A 12,961-nucleotide genomic window follows, 5' to 3' on the forward strand; every position below is an offset into this window, starting at 1 on the left:
TATAGTATAGTATTATACGGAGTAGTTTCACTGCCCTAAAATTCCTCTGTGTTGCACCTATTCATCCCTCCCTCCCACAATCCCTGGCAGCCACTGATGTTTTTATTGTCTCCATAGTTTTGCTTTTACTAGAATGTGATAGAGTTGAAGTCACACACTGTTAGCTTTTTCAGGTTGGCTTCTTTCATTTAGTAATATTCATTTAAGGTTCCTCCATGTCTTTCCATGGCTTGAATGCTCATATCTTTTTTTTTTTTTTTTTTTTTGCGGTACACAGGCCTCTCACTGTTGTGGCCTCTCCCATTGAGGAGCACAGGCTCCGGACGCGCAGGCCCAGCGGCCATGGCTCATGGGCCCAGCCGCTCCACGGCACGTGGGATCCTCCCGGACCAGGGCATGAACCCGTGTCCCCTGCATCGGCAGGCAGACTCTCAACCACTGGGCCACCATGGAAGCCCTGAATGCTCATATCTTTTTAGCACCAGATAATATTCCTTATCTGGATATAACACAATTTTTTTTTAATCCATTCACCTACTAAAGGATATCTTGGTTGCTTCCAAGTTTAGGCAATTATGAATAAAGTTGCTGTAAACATTCCTGTGCAAGTTTTTGTGTGGACATGAGTTTTCAGTTCATTTGGGCAAATATCAACATTGCTGGATCATATGGTAAAAATAGTCTTAGCTTCATAAGAAACTGCCAAACTGTTTTCCAAAACAGCCGTACTATTTTGCATTCCACCAGAAATGAATGAGAGTTCCTGTTGCTCCACACCCTCACCACCATTTGGTGTTGTTCAGCTTGAATTTGAAACAAGAAATCTGGGGAATTTCTTGGTGGGCCAGTGGTTAGGACTCTGCGCTCTCACTGCAGGAGTCCAGGTTCGATCCCTGGCAGGGGGACTAAGATCCTGCAAGTCGTGAGGCACGGCTTAAAAAAAAAAAAGGAAAGAAAGAAAAGAAAGGAAGGAAGGAAGGAAGGAAGGAAGGAAGAAAGAAAGAAAGAAAGAAAGAAAGAGAGAGAGAGAGAGAGAGAAAGAAAGAAAGAAAGAAAGGAAGAGAAAGAAAAGAAAGAAAGAACTCTGAATCCCTCACAAGCTGACCGTAGTCTCTGTAGTCTCACGTTTGCTGATTGGATTTCTCTCCCTATGTGCAAAGCTGCTTAGGAAGCCACATGAAAACCAGCAGGTTGCTTGGCAAACAGGAAGGCTGAGCAAGAGGAATTACCTGGATACTCTTCATGGCTGGTATCAGTCCTGGTGGCCTGTGTCCTCAAATCAACTCTTTGGCTTTGTGAGCTGGAAAAGAGATGTTATTTTTCTCATTTCTAAGCTTCTTATTGGTTCATCAATTCTCACACTGATTGTGACTTTCTATACAAAATATAATCAGACCGGGGGGCCATTCCTTCTCTTTCAGGCAGAGATGTTTAACCATTTTTGTGCCATGGACCTCCTTGACTATCTAGTAAAGCCTACAGGACCCCTTTCCTGGATTCCTTTTTGGAATAATGTTTTTAAATGCATAAAATAAAATGAATGGGATTACAAAGGAAACCAAATACACATAGCAACATATAAATTGTGATACAGTAATGTACACTTCTTCATTAAAATATTAATTAACATGATCTAATGGTGAGTTTAATAGCTACAGTAATTTTGAAAAGATAATAAGTGTTAAAGGTACTCCAAGACATATGCAATGGCTTTTATATGGTTTGAAAATATCTGAGATTTTTACTGCTGACAGAGTCATAGGTACTGCTGATATTACTGTATTTGTTGTTTGCATTCAAAATGGAGTGGAATGCTAAATTTCAATTATACGTTAGGAAAAAGAGGTATGTTAAATTTTTCCCATTCATGTTCATTGAGCCCCTGACTTTTACCCTCGGGCTTCCAGATTCAGAACCCCTGCTTTAAGCATATCTTTGCCTGCCTCTGTTGTATGTGGTTTTACCATTTCATTTTCTCCTCTTTCCAAGTTCTTACTTGCACAGGAGCTTCTCTTCCAGGAAGCCTTCTCAGACTCATCTGAGCAGGTCCCTTTCCTGTGATTCCTTCCCAAGCACCATGAACTTCTTTTTTCTGATTCTCCTCACAGTTATAATATAGCATTTATTTGTATGTTTTTCCTTTTAAAAATATTAAATGTAACTTTTTTCATGATAATATAAACAATATGTGTTCATTGCAACAATTTTGAACATTACATAAAAGGACAAAGGAGACAATAAAAATCACCCAAACCCCAGCTCTCTGAGATAGCCACTGTTCATATTAGATCAGAATAAACTTGCCTTTATCTCTCCATGTGATGTCTTGATACCTGTTGATCTCCCCTGCTAGACTGTATCCCTACAGGGGCAAGAAACTTGCTGGTATTAAAGGAAAAATAAAATCTAAGGGCCCAGAGGTTGAGCACTGAATGGATTTTTAAATTTTTTTCTTCTTTGCCAAGAGTCTGATCCATCACAAAATCTGGACGATGGGGGATGAGGATGGGGGAGGGAAAATGAAGTCAGTCTTTTATTTTTATTTATTTATTTAATTTTTTACAAGTCTTTTAAAACATTAATTAATTATATATATATTTTTTTATTGTTTATTTTTGGCTGCCTTGGGTCTTCGTTGCTGCGCACGGGCTTTCTCTAGTTGCAGAGAGCAGGGGCTACTCTTCGTTGCAGTGCGTGGGCTTCTCATTGCAGTGGCTTCTCTTGTTGCAGAGCACAGGCTCTAGGTGCACAGGCTTCAGTAGTTGTGGCTCGCAAGCTCTAGAGTGCAGGCTCAGTAGTCGTGGTGCACGGGCTTAGTTGCTTCGCGGCATGTGGGATCTTCCTGGACCAGGGCTCGAACCCATGTCCCCTGCATTGGCAGGTGGATTCTTAACCACTGCGTCAACAGGGAAGTCCTGAAGTAAGTCTTTTAAAAGCAAAAACCCACTCATCATCTCTGTCCCATATTAGCTATCGAATTAGTGCTGGGTTTTTCAGTTGGGCAAATACTGGGCTGTGCAGGGTGCCCAGTCTGGGCTTCAGGTGTCCAGCTGCCTTCTCTGGTACTCAGGTCTGACCCCTGTCAGCAGGCTGGGTGGCTGGTTCAGTCTTCATCACTGATGTCTGCTCTCCCACAGTGCCTGGCATGTAGGAGATGCTCAGTAAATACCTGCTGAATTTCTATCCCCTTTATTCCCTACATGTTCCACTTTGTGATACTCATTGAAAGCCCCTCCTTTATCTCTTTGACACTGCGCACTCCTGGTTATTTCAAGTAATCGACTTTCCTTCTTTCCTCTCTGAGATACTTTGAGCGCTCCTCATTAAGTTTTTCTATACCACTGAATCAGTGGTGATTCCATATCATTCTTCATTCATTTGAAATCTACGAAGCGGTTACTTCATACAGGGCAACAGGCCGAGCTTCTCTCCCTGATGTCTCCCTGGTAACTAAGGAGGCTGTTTGCTGGCTGCTAAGAACTGAAGAGGGAAATTAAAATTAGAAGTTCTTATCGTCCTCAGGCCTTCCCAAATCACTCTCTCTAAAAAGCGTCTCTTCTCCCAAACACACCATGCTCTATTTCAGCCCCTTGTGAGCTTTCTTCATAACACATCTGCACTTGTCAGTATTTTCTATTTACTTGGCTTTTGTCCTTCTCCCCAACTAAAATAACAACTCACTGAGAGCAGAGACAGTGTGCCTGCTGTCATATCTCCACCTCCCAGGACACAATAGATGGCATATCACAGGTGCCCAGTAAACATTTATTGATGGAACTTAAAATGAATGAATGATTAAGTAATTTCTCATACAGAGTCCTCATTCTCATCATAGGCTAGGAGGCTTCCCGGCTGGGTCTGGGATTTCGTGTGCATGTCTGTCCTCATTGCAGAAAACCGATCTGCACTAATGTCTGCCTAATCCCTTCCACTTTCCCCTCTCCTCTTCATCACGGGTGTTCTAATAATTCAGCGTTGTTTTTGTGCTCATGACGTATTTTCAATTCCTGAATATTTGGTTGTGCACTTGAAGAAATTAAAAGATTCAAAACAAGGCTAAAGACATGAACAGTGATTACAAAACAATGTTTCACAGTAATTACAAAATTATCTACTGTTCCCATGGTGGTTATCATCACTTTACTTCCCTGACCATACATCTACATACATCTATCCATATTCTAGCATTAGATGTAACTTCTTTAGTATTTAAGGTATTTCCAGCAAGTTGTGCAGACACAAGTTGTGTCCACACCAAGTTGCAATACTCATTGACTGACACTGTTGTGGTGATTGTATGTTACATTGTAGCAAAAATACATGTTATTCGTGATTCTGAACTCACCCACCTATGCAGGGTTTGCAGCTCACCACTTGCACATTATGGTGCCGGTCTATTTTTTTTTTTTTTTTTTTAATTTGGCTGCGCCAGGCGAGCTCCTTAGTTGCGGCATGCATGTGGGATCTAGTTCCCTGACCAGGGATGGAACCCGGGCCCCTTGCATTGGGAGCACGGAGTCTTATCCACTGCACCACCAGGGAAGTCCCTGGTGCTGGTCTATTGACTATCAGTCTTCTGATGCTTGGCTTGACTCAAATGCAAGAGAGCTGCTGTTGACACATATGGGTTCCTCTATTAAATATGTACCTATAAAGTGAGGGTGTGTAACTCTCTGCACATGTGGGCAGTGGTTGCACATCTCCTATTGAGTGTATTTCTAACTGTTAGGTAGAGCCGGGTATTTCTTTCTAACTGTGTAAGTAGCAAAGGGTGGATAAAGGGAACTAAAGTAAGCCAAATTGGCCCCGGTCAAAGCAGGAACTGTACAAAGAACAGGCACAACAGATCTGCCACACACAATAATCAGAGTGAAAGGAGATTAAAAGCCAAGATCAGGGCTTCCCTGGTGGCACAGTGGTTGAGAATCTGCCTGCCAATGCAGGGGACACGGGTTCGAACCCTGGTCTGGGAAGATCCCACATGCCGCGGAGCAACTGGGCCCGTGAGCCATAACTACTGAGCCTGCTTATCTGGAGCCTGTGCTCTGCAGCAAGAGAGGCCGCGACAGTGAGAGGCCCGCGCACTGCGATGAAGAGTGGCCCCCGCTCGCTGCAACTAGAGGAAGCCCTCGCACAGAAATGAAGACCCAACACAGCCAAAAATAAATAAATAAATAAATTAAAAAAAAAAAAGCCAAGATCAGCCAAGTGTCCAGGAGAGCTCCCTGCAGACTCCACCCACCCACTGTCTCCTAGGAAATCGACCCTTGATGGCCTTCAATTTTAATGAGGTGGTACCAAGACATAAGGAAAGAAATAGTCAACTGAGGCCGGATATTCTGTGGTCAAGATGTGGTGGAGATGAGGGCAGAGCAAAGAGGTGTTTGAGCAGGAGTCTAACACTGGACAGAACAAAGGACACAGAAGACGATGACAGGGTTGTGGTGCGTATGGGTTAGACTGCCCACCACATCGCTGAGGTCAGCTGACTCCGGTTAGGAGTACCCCGAGAGGAAGGATTACACAAGGGTTATTAAGTGGCAATAAAACAGAAGTATTTATATTCATGGCTCTGACCTTTCACTAGGGGTCATCCTAATCTTTATTTATTTATTTGGCTGCACCGGGTCTTAGTTGTGGCATGCGGGACTTTCCTTGTGGTGTGTGGGATATTTAGTTGCGGCATGCAGGATCTAGTTCCCTGACCAGGGATCGAACCCCAGGCTCCCTTCATTGGGAGTGTGGAGTTTTAACTGCTGGACCACCAGGGAAGTCCCTCACTAGGAGTGATCTTGATAGTTGGGTTCCTGCTGGGCTCTAGATGATGATCTTGAGAGTCAGAGCCAGTCATTAAGCACCACTGATATTCCAGGTCTATCCCACATCACCAATGTTTTGTTATTCAAGTGTATTAATACCTCAGTAGTGGCTTAAACAAGCTCCAGCCTCCCCTACCTCTTCTTACTTCTTCTCACTTACCTATGATTTTACATCTTATAAGGTCTTCAACTAAAAAGGATGACCTAAAAGAGTCTGTGAAACCCAAAATAGTTTTACTTCTATACATGTAAGCGCTGGTTTAAGACTTTTTTCTGGGGAGATTAAAATGACAGTAATAGCATAAAATGAGATCTCATAATTTTCTGTAGGGTTGGATTTCAATTAACACTATCTCTGTTTCTGTTTTTTTTTTTTGCGGTACGCGGGCCTCTCACTGTCGTGGCCTCTCCCGCTGCGGAGCACAGGCTCCAGACGTGCAGGCCCAGCGGCCATGGCCCACGGGCCCAGCCGCTCCGCGGCATGTGGGATCCTCCCGGACCGGGGCACGAACCCGCGTCCCCTGCATCAACAGGCGGACCCCCAACCACTGCGCCACCAGGGAAGCCCCAATTAACACTATCTCTGAAAGCACCATCGCTCATACCATTAGTTATCAAGAATTAACTCTAGTAGAATGAGAAGAATAAAACACAGTTACAGATATAATTTACGCCTGCATTTCAAATTTAATATTGACGAGAGGTCATTAAAAGAAAATAGAGTTATTGTTACCAGATATTCCTGAGTTATTTTACCATGGGAAAAATTGCAAAGTTTTATATATTGAAATTCATAAATGCTAAGAAACCAAAAAAAGTTTGTTGAAAGCTAAATATAAGTTATTTTTAATAATACACAGATAGATGGATGGATTAGAGTAGAAATCAGAAGTGGAGAATTAGATAGCTATAGCTGTTTAAACCAAAAGAAAGAAAAGACTTCACTCACTCATTGTTAACTAGGTAGTGTAGGGAAACTAAGCAATTCAGAGTAGCAACACTGTGATGGAGTCTTTCTAAATTCTTGGTCTTCGTCACGCCAAATTTACTAATTTCCCTCTTGTGTTCTACTGGGCATAGGAAAAAAGTGGATTCAATTTCAAAACCAAGTCATCACATCAACAGTTTTGAAACCAAGTTTTATAATTTAATGGCTGATTTCCTCACAGTTTACCAAAACACCAGCTTTTGACCTATTTATTTCTTTCATTTAGGTATAATAAAAGACTATAAAGAGTCTTGAACCTATTCTACACTTGTGAGTTAAATGAAGTTTCTTCTTTTTTTTTAATCTTTGATTACTCCATACACCTAAACAAGGTTATGAGACATAGCCCTATTTGAACACCATTCATTTATTTTTTTTTTGTATAAAAGCATGGACATTTAGAGCTAAAGGGATCTTAGAAATAAACTAGTCTGTATTAGTTAGGGGTATGGGGTTTGCAATTGACAGAAAACAAACTCGAACCAGCTTATGCAAAAAGGAAATTTGATTGGAATCAACCTTAGTGTCTCATTTAACTGCAGGCCAGGCAGTATACATGGGTCTCAAAGACACGTGATCGAAATGCCACCAGAATGATCTGTCTCTTACCTCTGCTTTTCACTGCATGTTAGCTCTTAAACTTCACGTGGCAGAACCAGGACTGCCAAGTGGTCCTGAGCCCCATTCTACACGCTTTACCCAGAGATGTTGACTATTTTCCCAGTTCCAGCTCAACAACAAAAACAAAAATCTCAAGCGAGCTTTCTGACTGGTCCAGGTTTGGTCAGGTGCTGACTCCTGAACTAATCAACTATGGCCAGGGAGGTGGAGTCCTATAAGAAAATGGAGGTCCAATACTTGGGGTGTGGGAGAGAAACAGTTCCCAGAAGAAGAGAGGGAGATGATGGGCAGACCTCCCTCCCCCCGCAAAAAAAAAATCCACTCTGACTCATTTTACAGATGTGGAAATTTAGGCTCAGAGAAATTAAGTGACTTACTCAAAGTTACAACTTGTACTTAAACTTGGCTCATCTGGCAGCCAGTCAAACGCTTGCCTCATTCCCCCACACTGCTGCTCGTTCTGTGGAAGCTTCATTTGCTCTTTCAGCAGGAAGGGTGTGGGCTGGGGGTGAAGGGGGGTGGAATTAAGGGTCTTATATTATGCTTAAACTTCTTTCCAGTCTTTTGCTAAAGTTCTAACTTTACAAGTCTTTCTGTTGTCTGGCTTTGCTTTATTTTCTTAGCTGGGGAATGTACACCTGAAGCGGGAATCCCCCTGTCGCCTTCCGCCTCCGTCAGTCTCAGGGGGCTCATCCTCTGTCAAGTTGAAGTCAAACAATTATCACAATAACAGCTTACACCAGAGAGAGGACTTACAGTATGCCAGGGACCGTGCTTTTGATCCATTCTCTCATTTAAGCCTCGTAACAGCCCTATGAGAGAAGCACTAGTACCATCATCATCCCATTTTGCAGATAAGAAAACTGAGGCAGAGAGGGGTTAATTGACTTGTCTAAAGTCATAGAGCTGGGAAAGGATGTAGGTAGGATTTGAACCCAGGCAGTTTGACTCCAGAGACATTGCTAGACAAACATCTCCAGCCTGTGCTGCTCCCATGAAGCCCTGAGCATGTCTGGTACTCCTCAGATGCCTGCTGACCTAGAGTTGGCTCATCTCTGGAGCTGTTGCCAACCTGTTTAGGCTTTGGAGCTAGACTAGGGTTTGAGTCCTGGTCTACTGCTCACTAGCCTTGTGACTTTGGGCAAATAAGCTCTTAGCTATTACTCTGTGTCTTCGTTTTCGTATGTGTAAAGGGAGGGTGGTAATATCTGTCCCGAAGTCTTGTGAAGATTAAATGAGATACGGTGTTAGAGCTGATAGCAGAGTGCCTAGCATAAAGTAAATTTCAATAAGGTCAATTTAGTTTTGAGTCTTAATCCTGGTGGCTGGGCCTGACCTTTGGGCTCCCAAATCCTCACAACTTTTTGAAGGGTATGAGGGTAGCTTATGTGAATAGGCTTGTTCAAGAAGCTTGCTCTTGATCCACTTTCAACCTGGGCCCTGGCTGGAGGAAAGTGGGTTTGGTAAGTCAGAAAGGCAGGCGAAAGTGGTGACAGGAGGGAGGAGACCCCTGCCCTCCACAGATGGTGCTGAAAAAGACAAAGCTGCCAGTTACCCTCTACTCCCTTCTCATCAGTCAGGGGACTCTTTTTCTCCTTTGGATGTTGTTGGGTTTTGTTTTGTTTTTTTTCCTTTTGTCATGGCTGCGCCAAGTTTATTTCTGATATTATCTGATTTGTTCTATGTTCAGGCCCCTCCCAACCTGAGGGTCAGCCCTGGCAGAACAAAATGCCTCCACATCTGTGTAATGATTGCCCAACTCCAACCTCACCTCCAGCCACTCACATCCATTCTCACCTCCAAATATTTTAGCCACAAAAGGTATGCTTTTTGTTAAAACTTTAACCAATCTTTTGCCTGGCTTTTTTTCAGGTCCCAAATCTAGGAGCTGTTTCTGATTAGTGTGGTTGATAAAGGGTTGTACTTTGTACTCCAGACCAGACTCAAGAGGAAAGAGGCAAGTGGTCAGCCATTCCACAGATGGGAACAAGTGTGAAGAGATGACCAAGGAGATGACATTTAATGGGTGAGTGAAAGATGCCAGTGTCCTGACTTTCAAATATGGTACGATCAAAGTTTTGCTTTAAAATAAGTGTGTGTGTGTTTGTGTAGAATCCATATTCAGAGACCTAATTTGAAAATTAAAAAGATATTATTTTTCCCTGCTTTCCCTGCATGCCTTTTTATTTTAAGTTAGCAGCCCAGCACCCAGGACATTACAGAGGTTTGTGATTTCTTCAGCTAAGACGGCTTGACCTATACATAAGTAGAAAAATCCCAGCTAGTCCAGACTCACTGAAAGTGGAACTACAACACATTTCCCTGAGATAAAACGCTGTGGAATCCTCTTGGTTTTTTCCAGGAAACCCTGAGTCCTTAATGGGACAGAACTTAAGGCAATGGGAACCAAAAAATCATACAAATGTAGTTACCTGTGAAAGAAAAACAAAGAAAAAGAAAGAATTGAAGGGAGCAGATTATGAGAAAGATTGAAATAAAATCAACACATAAGAAAGGGCAGGGGAACCCAGTGGAGGCACCAATCAGAAGGGAGAAGGAACTGCAGGACACGCGCGCCAGCGAGCACACACACACAAACACACACACTTTCAAGAAAAGGTACAAAGGGAACAAAACTGTATGTTGTGGAAGAGAGGGAGGGAGGGAGAGAAGAAAAAAGAGAAAGAGAGAGAGGGAGAGAGGCAGATTGAAATCGCAAGATCTAGACCGGGTCAAGCTGGAAGAACAGGCAGAGTAAGACCAGAGACTGGGTGGGGAATCCCAGAACGATCTGTTTACAAAAAGATAGGCCTATGGAAATTCCACAAGTGACTTTTGAGATTCAAATCCGAAATAGAGAAGGACCCAAATCACACGCTGTCTGTGTGTATTTTAACCGCCTAAAGAGGTACCATCTAGACTAGCGGAAATTCTCCCCGGCCTTGAACAGAAGCTTTCAGATTTTAGATTTCAAAAGACCTAAATATCCTCCACGTGGCCTCCGACAGTGCCCGGGGGGGCCGGCCAGCAGCCGCGGTCCTAACCTTCAGGGAGACCCGCGGGAGCGCGCGCCGCGCGGGGGCCGCCCCCTCGGAACTCCCCTCGCATTGTCTGTGCGCCCTGGAGTCTCCGCTTCCCAGGCGCGCTCCAGGTTATTGTTCTCCCTTCGCCCGCAGGGGAGGAGGGTGGGAAGAGGGCGGCGGCGGCGCGCGGCTGCCACCCGGGCAGGGGCGCCTCGGTCCTGGGACCGTGCACCCGGGGGTGGGTACGATGCCACCTGAGGCTGGGGGGATGCGGGGGCCGCCGAACGCCTCCCTGGACCCCTTCCCCTTCCCTTCCCGCAGGTCCCCAGATCCTGGGCGCGAGCCGGGCGCGGGCCGGTCGGGCCGGGAGCAGGAAGGCGGGCGGGCGTCCGGTGCCGCGCTGTGGCTCCCGCGGCCGCCCGGGCTCTCGCAGCTCGAGGGAGGGACGCTATGACGCACCCTCTCGGTATTAGAACACTTCACCTTCTATTAATAGACACTCCTCCGACCGCAGACCTAGCTCGCCCTCGCTCTCCTTCCCTCCTTCGTGAAGGAAGGGAGGAAAAATCCTACCTAGAATGGAAGCTTCTAATAGGCAGTGTTAAGGAAGAGTTCTATTTTGCACATTCCTTTATAATTCCAGCTACTAATTGCAGATCTAGGGAGCGCTCTTTGGCACAGGGAATTCCCCGATTTTCTGAAGCTTTAACACCTACACGACCTTATTTTACATGTCTCCTAAACATGTCAAATAAATTCGTCTCTTGTGAGTTCATGAAATATTCGCCAAGAATTTGCTCAAACTGGGTAAGACGCAAACCCACTGAATTCAGAGAAAGGATGTTTCTAGCTGACTTTCTGTATTTGCTAAAACCCAGCAATTCTAACCATAAAATTTATTTGGGAGGGGAAACATATACAGGGAAAACATTGCAGATTTCAAACAAAAGCAAAGTTTGTCTTAGGGTTTTTTTTTTTTTTAATTGGGGCTTTTGGATGCTTTTAGCTGTACACCATCCATGTAATTATAGGTGATTAAAAATAATTCTTACCAAGTCATAGTAACATTTGCAATAATTAAAACGGGATTTTTTTAAACTGTAATTTATTTCTCATAATTTGGTTGTTTGTGCTGCAGTCAGCACTAAAAAGGAAGACTGATCACTATCTTTCATCTTGGTTTCTATTCAGTTTCACTTTCTAAACTCCAGAGTAGACCAAAGAAATACTGCCCTTTACATTTATTAACAAAAAAGATATATGTATGTAGATATAGGCTTTTTTTTTTTTTTTTTTGCGGTACGCAGGCCTCTCACTGTTGTGGCCTCTCCCGTTGCGGAGCACAGGCTCCGGACGCTCAGGCTCAGTGGCCATGGCTCATGGGCCCCGCCGCTCCGCGGCATGTGGGATCTTCCCGGACCGGGGCACGAACCCGTGTCCCCCGCATCGGCAGGCGGACTCTCAACCACTGCGCCACCAGGGAAGCCCTAGGCATTTTTAATATGCCTTTTTAAGAGACTTTTTTTTTAGAGCAACAAAATTGAGAGGGATGTACGGAGATTTCCCATATAACCTCTGCCCCTACATGGGCATAGCCTCCCCCGTTACCAACATCACTCACCAGAGTGGTACATTTTTTTTTTACCAAGGGTGAGTCTACATTAACGATTCATAGTCATCCAAAGTCCACAGCTTACCTTAAGGTTCATTCTTGGCATTGTACATTCTATGGGTTTGGACAACTGTATAACAACATACATTCATCTTTATAATATCATACAAGGTCTTTTCAATGCTCTAAAAATCCTCTAAGCTCTGTAGAGGCCCATTTTTAAAAGCCTAGCTAAACCGCAGTTTGGTTACCATGCAGGCAATTCTAAGAACGCAGAATATCCAATGTGCCATTCTTGCTAACACCTAGTGTATGAAGTGAGGGGTATCTGTAAAAACAATATAGTTGGCCCTTGAACAAAACGAGGGGGTCGGAACACTGACCCTCCCACCCTCTGTGCAGTCAAAAATCCGAGTATAATTTAGAGTGGGCCTTTCATATCCCCATGGGGTTCCTCTGTATCCAAGTTTCTGTATCCGTGGATTCAACCAAACACAATCCTGTAGTACTATTGAAAGAAATCCTCCTATAAGCACACCCATACAATTCAAACCTGTGTTGTTCAAGGGTCAACTGTATTAAACATGATTTTGCTGTGGAAAAATCATGCCCTCTTACTGTAGAAGCATTTAATAAAGTTTAAGAATGACCACAGTAGCAATTGTTACAGTGCATTATAAAATACCCATTTGATAGTAGGTCCCCCTGTGAAAGACAATTTGGCAATAGCCATCACATTTTTAAATGTATATAACCTTGAGGGCTTCCCTGGTGGCACAGTGGTTAAGAATCCACCTGCCAATGCAGGGGACACTGGTTCAAGCCCTGGTCCAGGAAGATCCCACATGCCGCAGAGCAACTAAGCCCATGCGCCACAACTACTGAGCCTGTGCTCTAG

The 12,961-nt window shown here is 44.0% G+C and overlaps 1 long non-coding RNA gene across 1 annotated transcript in view; it reads right to left on the reverse strand.

Annotated features, from left to right (window-relative positions):
• Positions 1-12,961, reverse strand: part of LOC109551187 (uncharacterized) — a 93,558-nt gene that overhangs the window by 61,663 nt on the left and 18,934 nt on the right. The window contains exon 4 of the long non-coding RNA XR_012325674.1: positions 1,230-1,300. This is a non-coding gene — a long non-coding RNA (uncharacterized lncRNA). The remainder of the gene's footprint in view (positions 1-1,229; positions 1,301-12,961) is intronic.

Source organism: Tursiops truncatus, chromosome 14, assembly GCF_011762595.2.
Source record: "Tursiops truncatus isolate mTurTru1 chromosome 14, mTurTru1.mat.Y, whole genome shotgun sequence".
Taxonomy (NCBI): Eukaryota; Metazoa; Chordata; class Mammalia; order Artiodactyla; family Delphinidae; genus Tursiops; species Tursiops truncatus.